Source organism: Corvus moneduloides, chromosome 5 (genome assembly GCF_009650955.1).
Source record: "Corvus moneduloides isolate bCorMon1 chromosome 5, bCorMon1.pri, whole genome shotgun sequence".
Classification (NCBI taxonomy): domain Eukaryota; kingdom Metazoa; phylum Chordata; class Aves; order Passeriformes; family Corvidae; genus Corvus; species Corvus moneduloides.
In genome coordinates, this window is record NC_045480.1 from 26671925 (window position 1) to 26695992 (window position 24068).

The 24068-nt window shown below is 38.2% G+C and overlaps 1 protein-coding gene across 14 annotated transcripts in view; it reads right to left on the reverse strand.

Moving 5' to 3' along the window:
- The window catches only part of FRYL (FRY like transcription coactivator), a 171242-nt gene that overhangs the window by 97149 nt on the left and 50025 nt on the right, over positions 1 to 24068 (reverse strand). The window lies entirely within an intron of this gene.

The following is a 24068-nucleotide window of genomic DNA, read 5'->3' on the forward strand; positions in this document are numbered from 1 at the left end:
GAATTTATATTAGGAATTGATACTAAGATTTTATCTTCCTAAGACAGTCATGCAAGGAGCCTAGCTCCCATCTGTTTTATTCTATTACATTTCATGATTTGTTCAGGTAAGCTTTTTAAGGGCTTTTTGCAGGTAAAGTGTGAGGAGACGCATTTGGTTTATTTTGCTGAACCTGAAAATTTTTTAATGTGTTCTCAGTTTTTACATGTGCAAACCCTATTTGCTAAATATTATCCACAGCTTTTACTCAAACTTTCTTTTCAACTCATTTATGAAAATACATGAGACCAAACATGGAGACCAAACCTTTGTACTTCACATCTTCTCAAGTCTGCCTTGGCCATTCATTCCATCTTCTATCAATTCAGAAAGTTACATTTTACATAACAGAGACTCCTGCAACTTCTACTGAAATTTATCATTTATCAAATGCATTTGTGAAGTGAGCAATTCAGCAGGAGTGAAAACTGAATGCTCCCAACTACCTTAGCTTCTAATCAAAAACGAAGGTTACCTTGCATAAGGCTGTGAATACTACAAATGACCTGTTTTTATTCTCTAGGCTATTGCACAAACAGTCCCATGTTTAGCTGGAGTAATGCATATTTTTTCCTGTACATAAACTGCAGTATCCTTTCTTTGAGGCTGGAAAGACTTGCACAAGGTGACAAAACTGAGCTCCCGGAAACCAGGGCTAACACCAGAACATGCACACAACTGCACATCTCATAAAATATTTCTAAACATCCTCTAACACTTCAATCCAGCACTTTGACCTCAGTAACAGAGGCCCTAAAAGACAGAGAAGAGCATGTCCCACACAGCAGAGACAATGGGACATCACAGTCACTGCCATGACCTAGATCCTATGGTAGAAGTTCACTAGATAGAAGTACACAAAAACATTAAGAAACAGAATGAAGTGGATGCTGCAAAAGGAAGATGACCACCCAAAACTTTCTCATCCCACATCTGATGATTGCCTTGTCCTTCAGTACAGAAACTTAAATATTTCAGGGACTTCAAAAAATATTTCATGTCTTTACAATGCCTATGTCCTCCAGCATCCGTACTCTTGCCATCCTTAAGCCCCAGTGCTTCCAAGGGAAGCCCAGAAAATGAGAGATATTAATTATGTACCAAGAACAAGAGCACAGAGGTTTGAGAAGAGGTGAAAAGAAGGAATAAATATATCCTTCCTAGCCATAGCAGCTAACAAACAGAAATACCAAGCATGGGATAGGCAAAACAGAAGAATGCTGCAACATACAGATTTTGAACAACTCCCTTTTCATCTCCATCAGATAAACAAAACAGAAATTTGAGTAGCTACGGACCCATAACAGATACCACGGATTTCTAATATATGCAGTTACTTCTATCCTAAATATGAGAGTTTCTAAGAAAGCTAAAGCTTTTTTCTAGTCAACAGACAAGTTGGACTGTCTTATTTTAAAAGACATATTGAAGCTACAGGCTGGAAAGAAATGACAGTGTTTAAATGCCCTTTTGAATATCATTACTTGTGTCTCAGCAGAAGAAATTTAGCAAAGCAGCAGCTTCAGCTCATTCTAGACTTACCTACTGGATATGCCACAACTGTCACATTATCTGGACTGAAGCAAAAATGCCAGAGCGCTGGTCCAGTTCCAACTCCTGAAGAATGAGGAGCTGGTACTCAACCAGCTCTTTTCGCTCTATGGGGAAACTAAGAGAGAGCATTGTGCTCCTTAACCCAAAACTATATTTAGATGTGCTTTATGTAGACAATTCTTAATAGTGTGTTTACATAATACATTTGTCAGATTTTAAAATATCACATTCAAAAAGATCCTGTCACTTAAGAATCAGGAAAACATTGAGACCTTATCATCTTTTAAGTGTTATCTTCACTTCGTGATAACAATTTAATCCTCAGTAAGGGACCACCTTAGTGTATTAACTTTCAAAGCTATAAAACAGCTTCCCTCACTAAGGATGAAACCCCAAGGTTGTCTACACTGATCTAATCCCAGGTAAATTCTCTCCTCAGGCTAATGCAAAAACAGGAAATGGATAAACTGGGCAAAAATCTATCACTGGCAAGAAAAAAAGAAGCAACTGGACTATAACCAGACTGAACCAGAAATTTCAGTACAAAGCAGAGGTCATGACCATGCAGCCAAGGAAACGTGGTGCCAGGACAGCCTTATATCCACCAGCAATACCGCGGACTCCAGTCCTTGGCTGTAGTTGCACACAGCCCACTTTGGATGGCATAAGCTGCAGTACTGTCAAGGGATGCAATCCCTTCCAGCCAGCTCTCTCCTTTCCTGGGCGAGCAAACACAAGTGCGGAAACACAAGTGTGCAGGTGTGCAAAGGACTGAACTGGAAAAGCAGCACACGTATTAATTTTTTCCCCAGGTTAATTTTGACACAATCATTTGTCCAAGGCACACATCATACACAGGTGTGTGCCAGCACACACAGTCAGTGCAGGGACAGGGCTTGCCTTTTTACTCTTTCAGCAGCAAGGCAGAGTCAAGGCTATCCTACAGCCATAGGTGTTACTAATCTCTATGTTCACATGCACAAACTCTTCAGGTGGCAATGAACCTACCCCCCAAAAAACAAGCGAAAACTGTCAAACTGAAGCAATTATAAACACTGCCATGAGAGAATTACAAATACCTTCATTTTGCTAAAATGCCAGAGTATGTAAAAGGCAGAAGAAACTACAAGGATTTACTTTCATCCATGAACTTGCAGAGGATTCTAATTTACGACACCACTAATGGTTGACATTAATGTCAAGACCATCATCTTGCTTATAACAATATTCATGGTTTTATGCGCTTTGTAAGACCATTAAGTTAGTTAAATACACACAGAAAACAAACATGTAGGAGGGAAAATTGAGAGGGAGCTCGACCGTGTTTAATAACAAAATATATGAGAGTCCGTTAAAGAAAACTTGAAATCTATTCTCAGATTTCTTAACTAGGTCAAACAAGATTATTATCTGGTATAATTATGTTCAGTGGAATCCATTTACTGATGAATTTGCAATCAATAACATTGTAGGAAGGACTATATGGATTTTTAATGTACTTAATGGAAAAAAAATCTCATTGCAGGACAGGATTAAATAATTTCTTCCTGCTATTCTTCGCCATCAAAGCATAAGCCATTCTTTACTCTTAGCTGCCAGAGAAAATGTAAGTCTCAAACATCGTTTGGAAGCTTCAAAACATGGAGCATCCTACAGAACTTCAGATGAGATCTGGAACCAGAAAACAGGCAACTTGCAACAGTTCAAAACTAAAAAACTACTTTCATAAATCGCTTGAAAACAGTGAACATTATTCAGTTGAAACAATATCCTGTTTGTTTGCTCTGATGTGAGCTACTGCTATGTGGGAAATCTGGGAGCAATGCAGTAAGGAAATCTTTGTTAAACAGTATTGTTTGGTTGCTAGGGCCACACCAAATTGTTTGGATAGTTGCAAGGAACAGTGAAACAATACAAAGGATAATTAGACAGACAACACACTCCTAGGTCAAAAGGCAACATGCCCTCATGTATGCTAAATGAGTAACAAAGTTGTTTCATGTTAAACACAAGTGTCTAGAACTAGGAAAGGTTATTTAACACCCAAGTTGATAGTAAAGAATTTTTTTATCATCCTGTTTCTCTCCACATAGCCCAAATGCATCAAGTATTTGAGGATATAAAGTAGCATCCTATTTACCAAAGAGACTATTCAGGGTTCAAACATACAAAGCAGGTACCGAAAGGTAACAAATGCACCCCAGCCTGTGACAGTTGAGTCCATTTTATGTCTCGGCTAATATAAAATCATGATTTTTAGCTTTTGGACTTGTTTTGGGTACTGCTTTACACTTAGCCAAGTACTGGCACTTTGTATGTGCTTTTTTCCTAAGTTTTTCATGGTTTTGGCTTTAACTGAAATTTGGGGTTGGTTGCTGCTGTGTCTCAGGAAGTTGGAATGGTCGGACTGAAGCAAAACTTGCATCAGGTATCTCCCCTCCCTCCAGATACCTGAAAACACATTTGGAATTACTTCACAGCTTTTTAAAATAAGGTACCCAACTATAAAATAAGCATGCTCAACACAATCTTGAGGAGCCTCCACAGTTTTCATCAAGCAGATTATATTCGTGGTTGCTATTTTTAATTAATTGTTAAAGTCGTAGATAATTTTACATGGCTCACATTTAGCAATAAAGCTTTTTACTGTTATTTTTGCAGCACAGGTACTTCCATAGATACTTTATATTTCCTGTGACACTTGTTGCAGAATAGGGTTTGCATGTCCAACTGACAATACAAAAATTTTTAAAGACTAAAAATACTATGTGTGGTTACTTCAAGGAATTTTAATTAAGCTCCTTGCCTTCTACTCTGATAACATCTAGAACATTTTATCCTGCCTCACAGAAGTGATATTAATATACATGGAAACATGTCTGTAGTGATTGTTAGAGTGTTTCATAACAACAAATCCTTAGTTATTTTACCAAAACAATCATTTTTTTCCTAAAAAGAACGTCAATGTTCAAAAGAGATGGCAACATACCCAGAATCATCCCAACAAATTATGAATAGAGCCCAAATGTTAAACCTAGGTTTCCCGTGTCCCTGATCAGCATCCCCTGTTTTCTAGAGCAACTTCTTCAATAAATTCATCATTATTTCACAATTCTAAAATTCCTGTTGATCATCAGGTTTCTACTGTTTCCAAAGTCTGCTTACTCCTACCAGTAGAAAAAAAAGTCTTATGACTTGAATGAAGAGGCCAGTGAGCACCTTTATGAACACAACGAAATTCAACATACACTGCTCTAGTAACAGGTGCACATTCCAGATCTCAGCCTCCAACCTATAGGCAAATATAAAGAAAGAGCCATTCTTCACTAAAATCTCTTGGATTTGCCTTCACAGTAGCAATGGAAGGATGCCATTGACCTGGGTTGCTGCAGCATGTGATGGCACACCAGACCACGAGGTCTACTTCACTGGTTTTTGTTCAAGCTATGTAGCACTACTGACAGTGTGTGAAGCCTGTCTGAAAGCTGCATTTATGCCTGCCTTACTTGCTCCAACTGCACTGAATCCCCGCTGATGTCATGCACCCAGTACTGTGGCACACGTGGCTCTGGCTGGTTTCTTGCTTCACCAGCATCACACAAGTGCTGGAGTCACTAGAATTAGTGGACACTTCTGCATTATGCTGCATTTATCCAGATTTTCTCATTTATTTCATTAACACTTACTTACTAGCAAGATGCTACTAATCTTAAACTGTGCTAATAGATACAATAAAAGAGAAAAATATTGCAAACTCATAAAATATATACTCATTTTAAACAGATCCAGTTATATACAAATGCTATTCTGATTTTCTCAGTTATGTAAATTATTCTCAATAACATCTTTAGATGGACCAAGAAACTGAGTGTGAATTGAGGGTTAGATGCCCTTTTTGAACATTCTTACGGGGTCCTTAAAAACCCCCCATACCTAATATGAATATTAATCTTGATACTAGTATGAAACACTGCAAGCAACAGGAGAGGCACAGCAGCCTCCTGACACCAGAGCAAAGTCACTTTACAAGATAACCAAAATAACGTGAATAAAATCCACAGTCATTGACAGTGAAATTAAGTATCTATTAAGGGCCACTAACCACACATTTTCATAAAGTGTGATATCTAGATATTCCTTTGCTTTACATAATACACATGTGCTGATTGGTAACACCACAAATACAAACACAGCAGTAGAAACAGAAATCAATCCAAATACATTAGAATATACATGATCAAGGAAACAAACCTGCTCTTTCTCCCCTATTTCTTCTACCTTAGTTTGGATACATAGTTCCTGATGAAAAAGCATGCTATTATTTTCAGTACAGACTACACAACTAATTCATCCAGCAACACCAGCTATGGAATTCTCTCCTCTTTCTCTGTGTTGACAGTATACAGTGAATTTTCTTTGGAAGATATTTAACAAAGGTTTTGGCTTCACACATGTGTCCAATTACACAACAGGCAAAGAAGAACTATTATCTCATTAACAGGTCACATGGACTAAGCCCAGACTGCAAATTCTTACCTCACCTCTCTCAATTCTTTACTGATTTTAAGTGACTTTTATGGAAATAATTAAATAACCAGCAATAGTAGCTGGTACTTCTGTCATGCATTTATGATATGTCACATGATGGTAAGATGAATGGATTACCTACCTGTGAAGTAGAAACAGGCTTACAAGCGGCTTAGTTCAGTGGTATGGTTCAGTGGTAATGTTTGTAAAGCCAAGTCAAACCTTTCAGTGAGAGGAAGTTTTATGTGTATTGATAACTTCCCCTCCACGTCTAAATCGGAACTTACATTTTACTTCTGCAGTACAAACACTTCCCTATTAACAATTTATCTAGTTTCAGATATGTTTGTATTTCAGCCAAACTCTGGGACAAAGAAACATAAATGAATGCTGCATCAATAAACAGAAGATAAATTTATTTCAACAAGCAGTTAATTAATCATACGGCTGTAACATGAAGGATGGCCTGGGAGAGAATACAGAAGTCTTTTTGACTATTCTGGGAACTAGTACTATGACAGCCAAAAAAAACCCCACAGAACAAAATCTTCACAGAAATCTTCTACATTTTATCATAAAGACTTTTTTTTTTTTTTTTTACCTCCAGCAAATATGAACATCCTTTCTTTAAGGAAAGCTGACTCAACTGAGAGAGCAGCTGTCAATTTGTCTAGTAACAGGTACTCACATGAAGCTTGTTTTCTGCTCTCAAAGCCTCTGAAAACACAGGCAAGAATGGTAATAGAAACATTACTTCTTGCCAACACAAAGACACAGCAAAAATTCTACGACATAAAACCTTGTCTGGCAATATCTGGTTTTCTAGGTATCTGGGCCAGACTACAATCCCTTGTAAGTTTTGCTGCTACAGATGATCCTCAAATTTGGAGCTTTGCCTTATAACTAAGTAATTTAGTCCTTCCAGAGATTCAGTAGTCCTTTTCTCCACTGCTGTTAATATCTCTGGCATTTTCATTCTTAAAATGGGATTTTTAGATTTTCATTTGGCACAAAGTTCCTAGAAATGTAACTAGTCTTCCACAAGAGAAAAACCAAAAGAGAAGTAATGTTGCATCAGACTTAAAAGTGATGATTTTATTATTTAAAAAACCCAACCCAAACAAACCCCAAATATTTCAGTTTAGACGAAAATTTCTCCTCCGTCTTTTCCACACCTATAACCATTGTCTGGGATGTATGAAGTGAACTCCCTGTGTGTCAAACACAAAAAAGTCCTTGAGAGGTCTTTTTCCCTTCTAAACTCCCCATCACCATAATCCTCTGGAGACTTTTTGCTATATTCTCTGCCACATTGCTCCTTTTCCCCTTTTTTTGTACTAATATTCAGATGCTCTTTGAGGAAGCATTATGAAGAGAACAGGACATTCTCCTTGTCCAGCTGCTTTAATGGCTGAGCAAACTCTAACCAGCAAATACTCCAATTCCTGTATGGGGCTTCATTTCTTATAGACCCTTCCCTACTCTGAACAGTCTGAAATAAGATAGGTATAGGATTTCTTTCCTGAAACTCTAAAACAGACAGAAAGATAAAATGTATTAGAGATAAAATCAGAGAAATTATTTTTAAATACTTATTTTGCCTAAACTCAGACACATAAGAGATAAACTGGGCTACAAATTTCTCCAAGTAAATCCTACTGGCTTTGCCATTATGGACTGTGGTGGTCATTCCTCTTATCTTTATATGTATGTGAGAAGTACCAACTCCACAAAACATTCTTTCTAAACCTCTATCCCCATACTGTACGAAGTGCACCTGCTTCTCTACAGAACTGTGACTGAACAGGACAAACAGCCACGTACATAATGTACAATCACCTAAATCAGATGGAAGAGTACTTTTTATTTACTGAAGTAGAACACACAAATACTTTTATTAAGAAATTTAGTGATTGAAAAAGAGGTCAGATCTGACATACAGGATAGTGTGAGGATACCCAGGGCAATAGCCAGAAACAGACTGTTAGTCATTACTGGGCTCCCTCTGTCCACTGAGAATGTTGGATTTGACAGCATCAAAGGCTGCTAGAAGCTACAGTCCCAAAGATACTGCTGAAGATCACCTCATCTCTAGTGCTACGTAATTCTGTCACAGTGTCTGACAGCAGGGCAGAATGTCCCACCTATGGCACAAGCAACCACCATGGCCAACAAGAAATTTAAAATTAAATAATAATTCAAAAAAAATAATGAAGATGAATATAAGATAAATTTTACATACATTTTAAAAAAATCCTTAACAACACAACAGCTAGGACATACATGGTAAATACTGGCTGAAATTGCTACTAGCATATGCAAGAAGCACAACTCACTATGTGACTCATTTTACAGAGCCTTGTATGGTACACCATGCATGTAGATTATTATCAGACAGGAAAAAAAGAAAAATTACAAAATAATTTTGATAGCACAAGATGCCAAAAGACCAAACCATACAGAGTGGAAAACAATGTGATAAAACACAAAAACTGGAGGGGGAAGAGGAAATCAGTTTGAACTCCATTGTCTCAAGTCCTGCCCAGTCACTCTTGATTACGGCATTCCATCAGGAAATCCTGACCATTAAAGTGTCAGACCATTAAAAATATAGTTTATGTAAGTCCTTTTCTAGAACAACTGCCAAAACAGAAAACCTCTTAAGATAAAATATTTTCATTAAAAATAATATTTTGAATTTCACAGAAACCCTTACTTAAAAAGAAGCTAGATTTAATTAACAGCATACTTCCAAACTACTAATTTATTTAACATGCTTTGTTTCACTGTCAGGGAGCTGCTCTCATACAAGATCAGCTTCAAAGAATGTAAAGGATAAGTCTCATCTGTCAATAATCTAAACATAATCCATCACATTTGGAAGCAGGATAATGGTAGAAATGTAAAGGTTCAGGGCTATAAGTTAAATTCCCAACATTGTTTTCAGAAATGTTCTTACTGTCCTGACGTTTTATACAACTGCAGCCTCCAATTCACTTTTCAGGTGCACAAATAATAAAGCAAGTTAGATTTTAACACATGAATTTCTGCTCAAAAACAATTCTGTAATAAAGGTGCAAACTTCGCAGAGAAACAATATCACCTCAAGAACACATCTGGTACCTACAGTTTCCTTTCCCAGCAGACCTCGTGAAGACTTAACATGCCCTTACTGACAAACTACTTCGCACAGCACAAGCAAAGAATGTAGGTCTCTATCCTGGTATCTCAGCTTCCTTCAAAGCACTGAACTTTAACAAATGAGCATATATAACTATCAAGATTCACTCATTTACAAATTTAGTATTCCCAAAAGAATAACCACGTAAGTATAAAAAACCCCCCTAAACTTGTTTCTTTGCTTCCTATCCTCATTAGCATTAGGCTTCTACAGCATTTCAAGTCATACTTTCAGTAATGATGCAAACACAGAAGCAATTCTATTCCAGTATGATTAACTTGCCAAAAAAAAAATTAATTACAATATTAATTTTAAAGGGCAGTATCTGATGCTTATTTTTTATTTAACTTCATTACTGCAACAGGAACAAAGATGTCAACTTACCACTGAATATTGAGAACAAAGACAGAATTGCATAGCACTGGCTTGTTCTGTTAGTTCTTCTGATCCACCTGCACTTTGGAAAATGTAAACCAAGCCTCCTCTAAGTCTGAGCCAGTAGTATTCCCTGCTTTTCATGGGGGCCTATAAGCACAGGGTCATCACCGTATCAGTCAGTTATCATGCTTTTAGATGGTACTGTGCATTCATGTAACAGCTGAGAGGCCATAACTCATTAGCGTTATTTTTCCTTCAGTTCTGTCTCCTGGAGTTTCTTATTATTTAGAAGAAGTTTCCAAGGGCGATGCAGATTCCTACTGAGCAAATTTAAGCTTTCTGAGGGTAGACTGGTTTCTCATCATTCCCTCCCCTGGCCAGTGGACTCCCATTTGAGACCCACAGACTGATGGTCAACTTTTCAAGCAACAGGTAAGGGTGCACTACTAAATTTGCATACACTCATGACGTTTCGGACTGGCACAGAAAGTGTGCCCTGCTCAGCCCATGGGGTGAGGGAAGTGGGGCAGAGAACAAAACCTTTACTGCTAAGAGAGAAACCCATTTTTGCCATCAAATTGAAGGCTGCAGCAGGCTGGAAACACACTGATGCTCTGAATCCTGTATTAAGCATGAGCTAACAAAGGCAATAAAATTATATCAATGCTTGACTAAATTGTATTAAACTAAAAAGCAGAAGGGAGGCAAAGGCAGCAGTGGAAAGATACACTAGTCAGGCCTGGGGAGTGAAAAAGTAGGAAGAAAAAGGAAAGAGAATTGTATTTGCTAGTGTTTATTCCAGATTTCCTTATACACTGTTCTGTAAGTTAAGGAAGCACACATTTCCACTGCAACGATGAGACTGAACCTGCCCTGAATAAAGAATTCATTTCCATGGTATGCTAACTACACAAAGAGAAAGAAAAACACAAACTAAATCTAAAGTTTTAAGAAGTAGCATTTAAAACCTAAAACTAAGGCAAGGATATAGCAGCAAAGGAATACACGTAAATACAGGCTGCACAGACAAACTTCGTTCTAACGCTTCTCACTGCAAACATATCATCTGTGATGAGATTTTACTTCCTTTCAATATATTAAAAGGTATGTATACACCACACACAAAAAATGCATCCTGTAACAAGGCCAAAGTGACCATATGCATACCTTTGTTAACCAGCAAACAGAAACTTAAATACCTTATCTCCTCTTTCCTAATCTACAGTTCTCTGGAAAAACAAAACTTCACATCCTCAGTTTGCAGACTTAAGGATATAAAAAACTCTATTGGTGTACTGTACTTGAAGAAAAAACAATGTCAAAATGCTCAACAAATTTATGCTTGATATTACTTCCAAAAAGATTGTGTCAGAAGCCAGCAGTTTTTGCAAAGAGCTCTCTTGCAGAGCACAACCCAAGGTAGTTTGTTTAACCTTCTCTCCCTTTGCTGCCTGCTTATTCTTTTCTTTTGAGAAGAGGGCAATTCCAGCTCCCAGTTCAAAGAGGAAAATACTTTTCCTCATTATCCTCATTATGCTCATTATCCTTCATTATCCTCATTAATGTCAAATTGATACCTTTCCTGAGTAAATGCAAAAAATTACTGAAGGCTGGCAGTTTTGCTCTAAAAGACTATTTCGGAAAAGGACTCTGGAACATCAGTTATAAAGTAACCAAGAACTTCAAATCATGTATCATTAAGAAACAAACAAAAAACCCCAAAACCAATACATTAGCCCAGACTGGGTTGACTCAGAGAGCGCTTTCACATCTTTGTAAATAACTGCCTAGTGAAGTGCTCAGAAATATTGTAATAGTATTTCTGATACCAAGGTATGTTTTGAACATGGAAGTGTTAGATATATATACACAAGGATTTAAAAAAGCAAAGAAGAGAATAAATAAACAAATACAATCAAGCATTGGAATATGCTCAAGCATACACAAATCAGGGATAGAAAATGTCTCATGCATTAAATATCAATTTCAGAAAAGAACAACTGTTCTACGCTCTGATTCTGTCAGTTTTGCCTAGTAATCCTCCATATGAACATATGAGCTGAAAAGGAAAATAAACTAGACTAACTCAATCTGCCACATTTAACACAAGTATGTCAAGAACAGAAAAACAGAAAAAGTGAAACCAACATTTTCAAAAGCATATTCTTACAGTAATTTTGCTGAGGAATCAAAAAGAAACCATTTTTTATTCACATCCAGGTAACTACCTAAATTTAACTGTTAAAAAAAAAAAAAATCTAATAATTTCCCTGAATGAAATATTCTGCCCTGCAGTCAGGGGATCAGCTCGTCTGAAAATTCAAGTCCAATGGGTTTCAGTTCCCAGTAGATGTTACCAAATTATTAGCACATAGGAGAGACCGACTATTTTTCAACTACAGCATAAATTTCCTTGTGATGGAATACATATATCTTATAATGCTGTTGTAAGTTCTATTTTTAAATTAGGTGTAGTTAGTTGTCTGTGTTTTTTCTGTTTATCAAACACACTCTTCTGAGCCAAGTCCTTTCATTCATCAAATTCTACAGAAAAACAGCAGTGTCAGCTACTTAATTCATTGGTAGTCTGGGGTATCTATTTTCTTGGGGAAAAAAGTTAGATGAATATGAAAATTAACAAGTACATAGAAAATTTAGGAGTGTTCACTACAGCACTTATCCGAATTTGCTTTGCATGTGTGGGTTAGTGCGGGTATTGTTTTTGAGGTTTCTCAGTGCTTTTTAAGTCTTTAACAGCAAAAGGTAGTGCTGAGTTCTCCTGAGACCCTAACTAACAATATTTTTTTTAAGAATACGCATGAGACACCTGTATTTCTAATCAGACCTTCTGACTAAAATTTATCTACACTTACTGCGAATAAAACTAAACTATATTAGCAAGAATCCCAAGCTGTGCAATTCCTTGGGGCAACAGATGACAGCCTTCAGGGCTTTAAGTCCTCAGACGAAGCACAAGGCCATAGCACAAACCTGGCAAAAAAATCCCACCCAGCATGCACGTAGCTGGCACTCAAACTGGACTTCTGTAAGAAGACAATACTCAGTGCCATGCAGAGCTATTCTTAGCCACCATAAACACACCAAGGTTTCAGAGTTAACAGCTTCTTTGTCAGTTTCATGGGAAGAGACTAGTCACATCTGAAATAAAAATAGGTTGTCATATGCTTGTCCACGGAACTCCAAAATACATGGCTAAATTGGTCATTTAAAAGATTCAAGCTGCGTGTATTGGTATTACAAGGAAAAAGAAAAATCTTTTTTTCTCCTACCTTCCTCAGCTTTCATTTCAACTTTTTATCTCATTCTAATTTATTTCCAAAAGTGGTTTGCTCTCTCCACAGTAGGAACCTTCCTCTGATTTCAATACATTCTTACCAGCTCTAAAAAGCATTGCAGAGAACTGTAACTGAGAGGCTGAGACTGGTATGAATGGGAAGTTCTGGCCGTGGAGGCACCAGGGAAAGTGGGGCTCTCAGCATGGCCTGCATGAACAACACCTGGCTGAGCAGGTACAGAGCCCCCTGCACCCACCTGCAGTTTCACAGCACACCCAGATCTGGAGACAAAGAACTATGTAATGACTCACAGAATGGGACAGGATGGGCACACTGAACAGTGACAACTCCAAAAAAACAGCTCCAAAATCTGTTGCCAACTGAAAAGGAGCCCAGGACATGTGGAGGATGTTACTACCGGCATTCTTGGCTCCCATACCATGACCATAGATTACAGATGTAATAGCTTGACACAAGCATTGTGGTGCCTTTTTGCTGAACAGACACCTTGAGCACCGCCGTCATAGTGCCTGGCTGCTGGGTGGACCTCTTGGACACATACACTTTGCTCCCCTCAGCTCATATTTTAAATAACATCTGCTTTCCCTCTTATAAGGTCTCGCATTTACATCTGCTACATGGTTTATACAGTGTTGCAACAGCATTTCCTACACAGTTTTGCGGTAAAAATTAAATAGTAGGTTTTGTATTTTTGTAGGAAGACACGGAAAATATCCACAGTCTGTCAGCAAAGTAACAGAAATGCTGGCCTACAAAATGAAGTATTGTAAAATCTTTCATGCTGATGGACAGGGATAAAAACATGTTTAAACATAAAACCATATTTTAAAGAGACCTGCCTGTAAGGAGGTGAGACAACTATGTCATAGCTACATTCAGAACTGCAGTCATCCAAATACTACCAGGTTTTGAGGCTTGAAAAGTAACTAAGCATCTAACTGTACGTGCTGACACCAACTAAGGCTGGCCATTAATGACAGCAGTACTTGCACAATATTTAGGAGACTACATAGTTCACCACAAACGTAAGAAAGAAAAACATACAGGGGAAAAAATATAAGAAACTATTAATATTCTGCTTTAAACATTCTCCAGTGTTCATCCCTTTTTAGGAAGAGAGGGTGAAATTTCCTAGCAGAGAATATCACAAAATAAATAATGGTCTGATAATCTGTAGGGCTCCTTACTACTGCTACATGATGGGGAAAAAAAAAAAGTTACTTGGGTTTCCAACCAGAATTAGTACAGACAGGTAGTCAATGCTGCAATCTCCCAAGCTGCAATATATAAACATATTGGCAGCATTATTCTTAAAATGGAGCAATACTCACTTCATTCTTGCTCAGCTATACTATTAACAAAACTGGTATTATGCATTGCCCAGCTATTCCCACTTAACCCTGGAAATCTCAGCCTTTCTGGTCAAGGTTTTGGACCTCAAGCTCTCTCAGTATACCACAGTTACACAGGGAAATTCTGTATGCATTCTAATAAAACATTACCTCTTTAATCATTTTACAGTGATAAAACACAGGTGAGATGAACAACTGAACAACTTCTGGGGGGAACAGAAGTGGAGATGCAGTTCGGCCATGGTGGGACTGTGCAGCTCAGCTGGGGAATAGAGCCTCAAAGCAGGGAGCGCTCCAATCCTGACACCTGGAAGGAGACCAAATGCAAACAACAAAACAATAACAAGCTCTGGCCTCTGCCAAGCTGCACTCTTGGCCAGTGACCTGGAAATGTGAGTTTCACATCCAGAGCTCATGGCTCATCTTTTTCTCTCAGGATGTGATATTTGTGTGGTCACATATTAACACCAGCATAAAACACCAAGATGATTTAATCATGTTAGGATGGCACAGCCACACCTCATGGGTCTCTGTCACCTCTCTCAGTCCCCAAATAGCTAAAACTATCCAATATTCACAATAACTTTCTGGCAGCCAATCTTAGCAATCTCAGTCTTAAAACTGCAAACAATTCTCAAGGACTTAACATAATTTTTCTCAGCACCATTAGGTAGATGGTCTCAGCAGAAGTAAGCAAGCAGACAAGAGGTACAAAAGCTTGAGAAAAAACTACAAGTGTGCAAGAATATATGTTAAAAAAACCGTATCTAAATTAAAGTTAACCAAGGACACAGTACTTCCTCACTTAGGGTTTTCAGAATAAGTGCAGTGCATACTATATTTTTTTTTTTTAATACTTGCATCTACAGGAAGACACCAGTTTGGCACAGCAAGACTGAAGTTTAATGATGCTCAACTTCAGCTCAATATGCTTTAAAAAGTTTTCGTGCTCAGTGGAAGCATAATTCACATCCTTTACCACATTTTAGATAGTGAAATACTACAGTTTGCTTCAAATAATATAGAACCAATGCCTGTGCTCTCCCTAAGGACCTCCCAGGCTCTGTTCCGCCATCCTCTCCCGTTTGATCAAACACATTCTTGTTTTCCTTGTCTTCTCCAAGATGAGCACTCCAGTTTTCCAGTTGCAGCAATGTCTTTAAAGATAATGTGGCCATAAAAGATAGGCATGAACTATAAATTAAAAATAAATACATACGTACCAACTATTCAAATAAACCTTTGAGCAGTACTACAATGATAGATACTAGGAAAACTTTTAACAGTGAAATCATTTTCCTTTTGATCACCTTTTGCCATATATGTGAAACCTGGGTTTGCCCACAGTTTTAAGGTCGTTCTTTCAGAATTAGTGACAAACTTTTTATTTTTCCTATGGAAGATAAACTATAACTTGAAGTAATCTCGGGGTTTTTTTAATCAGTATTTAGGAAGAAAAAAGTAAAAGAAAAAGACTGCAAAAACTTTCCCATTCATGCACTTCTGCTGGGTTATTTCTAGGTTCCTACCCAGTTACTTTCTGAAGAGAGAGAGGTTCAAAGATAAAAAAACCCTTACAAGCAGAACAATGTATGATTCCACCTTAATATCCCCGGCTTAGTCTACCAGGGGTTTCTGGACACAGTGTTCAAACAGCTATCATAAAAACTTTGAACTTCTGAGCCAAACCTCAGTACACCTGGATTAGCTTCCTTCTTCACTTTGCTGTCATAAAAACGACGTGCCAGTTGCCAGCCTCTCTTTTTTCAGGACAAGACCTCATTTGTAGCTGAAAGAACAGTAAAAATCTGGTGATATTTGGCCCAGCTCCTATGTCCTGCTGACAGCCAGCACAAAGCAAGATGTTAGAGAGAAAAAAGAGGCAGGCTTCCACTGAGATGTCAGACACACGATTTTCTAAGCCGAACATGGGCTGCATTAAGAGCTGCTGAGTTGTTACTGACCACTGACCCTGGAACCCTCACAAACATCACTGTTCCTAACCTGAACACCTTCAGCTCTAGCTCAGCAGCATGAACAAAGGAAGTGAACAGGGATGATGAATAAAAGAAGCAAAAGGAAAAAAATTAACAACCCCCAGGGTTTGATAGCGCTGTGAATGTAACAATTTTTCCAAATATCCATTAATTAGTTAGCACTGATTTGCAAGTGCTTAAGGCATCCATACATCTTTCTGGACCACCATTCTTGCCTGTACCAGTTGCCTGCAAAGAAAACTTCAAAAAATAAAGTTGAACATATCCCCAAATCACATGCCTGCTGGGCAGAAGCAGAGGAGTTATTTATACCTCCCATGTTGTGCTTTCCTAAGATCTCTTTACAAAATTAATTGCTTCTAGAACTTAAAGGAATTCTTGAGCAAGAAACCTATAAATATTAATGCTTAAATTAAAATTTTTAAAGATTGAAATGGTTGTTTTTTTAAACTCTTAGTGGTCTGTTTCTGAGGCTACATATATCTGACAAAAAGTACTCTTTCTTTCCTTTGGATTTTCAAGTTCTTGATTCTTAGGAGAAGAATGAGAAAAGGCAAAGAATGAGGAAAATATTTTATATGCCTGTTGTTTTCCACTACTATTTTGAAAGCATTAAAAATATATATACATATATATTCATTAGAATTTGTTCTGAACTGAGTAAAATCTGTCCTACACATAGTGCTTTTCTTGTTTTTTCTAACTATGCCTACTTAGGGCATCAAGTTTACATTCTGATGAAAATTAATTAAAGAATCATAAACCATGTAATTCTGTAACTGTATTGAAACATTTTCCACATTTAGCTTTTTGACAATCACTGTATTTTAAGTACTTCTAGATCAGTCTGTAAGAGACTCCTGGATTTGTCTACTGAGAGTTATCAATGCAAACTCAATGATAAAAAGTTTATTTCTTTCTGTACCTTAATTTTCTAATAATTAATCTTCTGTTATTGCAGCTTGGTAGTCTATTGTAGGAATCATATTTCATTTAACTCCCCTGAAATCTCTCACTGAATGTAGTCTCCACCAGACCTATTAATATAAACCATTGCTTCTGACATTCACACAGGCAACTGGGAATGTTAAGAGTTCAAAAACTTAATTCTTACTTACAGTAGTATGGCCCAGTTTCTTTTAGGTTCCAAGTGTTCTTTCTGATTTAGAATGGCCTTTTCCTCTTTAAACTGAGCCCTTATTTGCACTGTACCTAACAGAACTTTGCACTGTACCAAACAGCTCCCTTTGACTAGCATCATTACTCTTTGTATAGGAATGAGGAAGAATATTTATTTCTGTAGAGGGAAAAACCTCTAACTACATGTACACAGGACATAATACAGCAAACAAAAGCTGGCAATCACCTTTCTAAATAAATAAATGTCATGTCAGTTATCTCTTAAATGCTATTAAACCCTGTCATAGGTTAGCAAGCATAGTCCCGGAAGGGACGTCCTTGCTAAGGGGTGCTTACAGTTTCCTCTGGGAACTGATAGAACCTATCAGCTGGCCAGTTTGAATATAGACAATTCTCTAAGCCACTTAAAGTTGTGACCACCTCTGTGATCCACATTTAAGAATAGGCAAACTCCCCCTCCAGGCTCTCTCTCATTTCCGGCACTGGGACAGGTGGCTGCAGGCCCCGTGTGGGGGCCAGCGGGCCCGGCCAGGCCCTGCTTGGGCCAGGCCGGGCCCGGCCACGGCCATCCTGAAGCCATGGACCTGTTCCAGCCATGGAACCCCCCCACTGCCTTGCCGTGGGCAGCCGGAGCGGCTCGGCTCTCCCCCCTCTCCACTTCGATAAGAAAAATTCAACATTCCAGCTGCAAAGCTGCAAGGCCGAGGTGAGAGTAACCCTTTTACTGCTGTGAAGAGCTGAAAACCTGAGGGAAGAGAGAGAGGAGAGAGATGCTTAAAGCTGAAATTCTGTTGTGAAGCTGTGATATATCAGAGTATCCTGTTGTAATTTCATGAAGATCTGGGGGGTGGAGTGTTCAACTCGTGAGCAGAAGCACCTGCGCTGAGATAGGCAGATGCTGACGCAGCTGTAATTTCATGAGAAGTTTGGACAGGGAGAGATGAACCAGATGAGGACTTTTGCTCCAAACGGGAAAGGAGAAAACCTCAGTCCGTAGAGATGAACCAGATGAGGACTTTTGCTCCAAATGGGAAAGGAGAAAACCTCAGTTCCTAGAGATGCTCCCAGAGATAGTCCTAAAGATGAAGATGATGAAGACCCTTTGCTCCCAGGGAAGGAGAAGGGCCTCTGTTTTGTTTCTGAACGGCTCAACCTTAAAATTGTACCCCAAAAAAACTTCAAGAGTGGACCCTCGAAAGCAGTTGCAGGAAAAGCTGCAAGTCGGGGGAAAGGACTCACACGCAGGCAGAGAGACTCCTCTTCCTAAATGGACTGAACAATATTTGGAAGTGGGCGGCTGTCTCGTTGTGATAATGTTTTCATAGCATGAGCAAGAAGAGACTTCTCTTTCTAAATGGACTGAACAAGGTTATTATGGAAGTGGTAAACAGACTGAACATCTTAAGGGTTGTCTTTGAACATTGTCAGTGGGAGAAGGGAGGAAGGTGGGGGGAGGAGGAGAGTTCTGAAGGTGGTATAATTTTTTTCTTCTTTTAGGTCTGTTAATAAACTTCTTTATATTCTTTCAAGTTTGGTGCCTGTTTTGCATTTCTCCTAATTCTTATCTCACAGCAGATAAACAGTAATGAGTATTTTGGACCAAACCACTACACTAAATTGGTGTTTCCGCCCGGTTACAAACCGAACCCGCGACAAACCCCTAATGTCTAAACCATTCCCCTTCAAATACAAAAGCACCAGAGCTAGAGTGTTTAAAAAAAAAAAAAAAAAAAAAAAAAAAAAAAAAAAAAAAAGAAGTCAGCAGAAATGGGGTATTTGATATGGCTTGTTGCAATTGGTTTATCTGGAGCTTTCCTGAAGTCCATGCAGAGCATGCAGTTTATTCCAGCAACAGTAGCTGACAGAGTGGTTTGCATTTGGTGCACTTTCTCCTTTCAACAGCATTCTCTTCTGCAATTTGAATCATTACAGAACCTAGTTATGGGTTTAGCAAAAGGTCTATTACTTTCGTAGAAACAATGTCCCAAAGGGAAGCTCATTCTAACATACCTGTGCCTGATGAAGATAAATAATGTATATCCCAACATATAATGTACTTCCTACAACACATGCCTTTTATTAAAAAAAAATACAAAGAACTTCACACAGAACAATACTCAAAATAGTTTTTGTTTTAAATAAAAGTTCAATATTTTCTATCTTTACGTGCAGAGAGGTCCAAAGTAAGGCCCAAAACATCATATAACCGTAGCTAATTAAGACTGGTAAAAATCTGGATACATACACTTCCCTCATGAGCATCCACACTCTAATGCCCAATTTACATGGAAGGTGTTACAGTATAAACTGCTGACATCAAACAGGTACAGCAAGTGGTAAGTATACATGTAGGTACGAATGCTTAGCAATAGTGGAAGCTAGACCAACCCCAAAATAGCCAAACACCCTCCCCCCCCCCCCCCAAATCTTCAGTCATACAGAAGAAAAATGAGCAAATATAAAAGGGCTTCTATGCAAAGGACAGGAGAGCAAGACCCAGTGATCCTGCTGAGCTGAGACACCCATACATGCCCACCAAGAGAGGCAGTCGGCCTCTCACTGCTAGGCAGGTGATCCTGAACATTCTTTTACATGAGCCTCAACATCCACCCTCCTTCCCTTGAGATCATTCACTTATGTATGCTGGATATTCCTCAGCTTCAGGGTGGTACTTGGCTCTGACTAGTCTGGATGTTATACTTACGGCCTTATTATCTTCTTCCAGCCTACACCCACTTATAGACCTTGTTATTCCAAACTTACCCAGGAACAAAGAAAGAAAGGAAAAAAAACCCCACCCAGTCTTCTCTTTACAGACCAAATTTTACTACACAGAACGTTACTAGCACCTCATTTAATGGAATATATGCCAAGACACCATCTATCAGAAAATGCAACTACATTGTTGAATGTGACAAGAGGTACTGCATAAGAGGCCATCATCAAAGGCCACCTAAGTTCATAAATAGAGCCAAACATGGAGGTTACACTCCACAATACATTAATACATTGATAAAATCACATTGTATTGGGTGATTAACTACTGACAGAAACTTGCTTTTCCCACGACAACTGAAAGACTATGGAAAAGTCATCATATGTCCCTTCTACAGGAAAAAAATCTGCTGCTCCAGCAGTACAGGGACCTGTAACTACATTTACTAACACAAAGTATGCTTAGAAGGTTTTTTTTCAAAAAAAGCAAAATTTAGTAGCTTTTTCAAAACTTAACACATTTGGATTCACTTTTCATTTAAAAAATTAATTTTTCAATATGTCAAAACAATTTTGGAAGATATAATCACAAAAAGATTGTTACATTCTCTAGAAAGAGCCTATCAGGTTTCGGCACACAAGGCAACACTACTAACTGACACGATCCTTTGAAGTCAAGGTTACAAAAAAGAAAAAGCTTCCTACAAAAAAGACTAAGCATATTATTGTTTGGGACGCCTAACACTAGAGAAATAAAGTTAACACCCTACTTAATATTGTACTTATTTAATAACTATTATTGTTTTAGAGGCACCAAAAATATTATCTCATGAAAACAGGATTTCTCTAAATTGTGAAGTAATACTGATCTTTCAACTGGAATATAAAAGCTGTATGAAAATTCTCTAGAGCACCACAGTGCCACTAATAACTCTTAGCCCAAAGGACAGGCTGGAGGAGAAGCAATCATGTAACGTCTCAGACCAATCTTTCCTCAGGTTTTATTTTTCTTTGCAGTTTAACAGCTAATGGGGAAACAAGTTGAAATTTATCATACAATAATGATTCCTAATATGTTAAATACTTATGCTTTTATCACTCTTTAAAAGTATAATCCACTAGCAAATTGCAAATTTGCTACAAAATACAGAAGCAGCAAATCCGTGATTTTGCTAAAAAGCCATGCACATCTCCACATATACTCCACCTCACCCATCTTCTCCTAAAGAACAAGACTGTCAGCAAAACATTTGTTTTCCCAGAATTCTTCCTATGGTCCTTTTCATATACATTCCCATCATGTCACTGTAACGTGACCTTTCTTATTTAAATTACAGCTTCAGTGCTGTCCTCAAACAAAAAGTCACAGGATAAAAATGAATCCATTACATCTACTTTGTTAAATACTGTATTAGCAGAGCAGAACCTCTCTTGAGAGCCAAGAGTTCATTTTTGGTTGGCAAAGGAGGAAGTAATCTTCAATCAAACTAATCCTATGGGAAGGTAGGTGAAATCTTAAAAAGCAAACTCCAAGTGGTTTTTTTCATTCACAGAAAGAATGATTCAAAAGCATCTGCCAGGCAGGTTCCCAGTTTTCACGTGCTCGCCAGCACCTGGCAGCCACAGCTCCAATAATTCACTTGCTTTTAGAGTTGCTCCATTTCTTTCTGATTTTATAACACAGTTTCCAAACCAACTGCTGTACAGGCAGACACAGCTCACTTTCCTGGCAGGACTTTGTTCCCAGGCTCACAAGTCTAAGTAACTTTGAAAATCACTGCCACAAACCCTTATCAAAAAGAGGCCAAGGGCAACGACCTCCATGTAGCTTTGGCAGGCGCATTGTTAAAGTGCAGCCCTGTTCTCTTAACCAGCGTAAGTTCTTGAAACATATGCATGACTTCTGAATCAAGCTGGGCAAGGTGGTATGAAAAATCTCATGAAGCACCTCCAAAACTGATTTACCAAAAGAAGATAGGGATGAATTCAAGGACAGAGAAGCACCCACACACAGGAGAGTACCCTTCTGTTTAGTCCCTTCTGTTTATCAGATAGACATAGGACAACTGCAGCGCAGCAACAGAAAGCTGTGGGATAGGTTTTAGAATGACTATACATCCTACTAAAAAAAAAAAATCCAGAAATAATTCTTAATTTCCAAACAGGACATTATTATTAATACAGTATATCTTGGAAACACAGAAAAGCTTTTAATAAAGTAGTAATGGATTGTACTTGTGTTTACTGGAAAGCCATCGTTCCTGTCCAGACTGTAAGCCCCAGAAATACATACCTAGTTTTCACTAAAACTCGTGTCATGTCCTACAGAAAGGTATTTATTACTTAATGCTTTTCATTGCTAGCAGCACCACATTTGGTTTTTGAACCCACATACTGCATTACTAAATGCAATTCTCATGGCATCCAGACCTCCTTAACCTTTAATGAAGCTTTTTGTGGACAAAACATAAGAGCTTTCTTACCAAGCAACATAAATAACAATCAAAATTAATTTTTTTCCTACAGTTTAGAAACTCGGAAAAACAGTTAGACAGACCACATATTGAAACTGCAGTGGGCTAAACAACAGAATCCAAGAACATTGAGATACATAATCACAACTAAGATTCCTTAAATACTGTGGAGCCAAGCAACCTGAGGACAAGCCAGTATAAAGCCCCCATGACATTCACAACTTCAGTAAGCAAATAGTTCTTATGCAGGAACATCCTCACTTCACTGCTGGATTAAAAGAACATTCCTGACTTCATTTAAAAAGAAGTAATGCCTAAAATTGTTGGCACAGAGAGAGCATTCTGAAACTAGGCCGTATGAATGTCACGTCATTGTTGTTACTGAAAGAAAAAAGATCAACTACAATAAAACCTTAGCCAGCACTGCAACATTATGCCAGCTAAGCAAGCCCTTAACCAGACCCATGGAGCTTTGCTGCCTTTTCTGCTACACACTTAAACACTCTCTGCAGATGCTTATTTTTATGTACATGGAGATGCATGCAAGCATACCCACTCCTTTTCTCACATCCTTCACCATATAAAAATTTTAAGTTAATATATAAACCATAGAAAGTAGCATTTGCACCTTAAAATTTTATGAAAACACAGCAAAAACTTTTCTCAAGTAATTTCTTAACATATGAATGTTTACTGAATTTCCAAACATATCCTCAACATAAATATTGTGTAATTCCTTGCTCTGCACATACTGAATCACTTGATTAGAAAATGTTTTAGGATCAAAGCAAACGGCTTGCCCACTTCAGCTCAAGTCACTAAGGTATGCCTGTGAATCACAATCCTTGGAGCCGGTACAGGCTGCACAGAGGGCTCTGCTCCTGGCCAGTCTGCACAGCGCGCCATCAGAATGCGACTCTCGCACACTCACAGAGTAGACGTGCAGCTATGCTGGAATCACAACCATTTTCACAAATGGAGTCACACTCCTGAAAAAGTGAAATAAAACCCCAGCTATCTCACTGGAGCACACAGAAAATTGGTTTGTTGGTAGATGACCCAAGTACCACTTCCTGATGAAGGAGTCAGGAAGATCTTACTCCACTGTGCTTACATAACAGAGGGCACAAAGGAGAAAACACAGCATCATATAAAACCTCTTCTCAGACACCCTTTTTATTATTATTACTCTCTATCTTATTATTATTACTCTATCTTGTTACAGCTGACAATTATCTAGTCTAGAAGCTGCAATTTATCTCCTTATCTATACAATTATATATCTAGTTGCAGACCGAATTTATTGTAACTCATTGTATCCTATGATTTACTTTAGTTTGGAAACAATAGACATGAATCAACTTAAAGAACTTTTAATCATTTTCATATGGCAG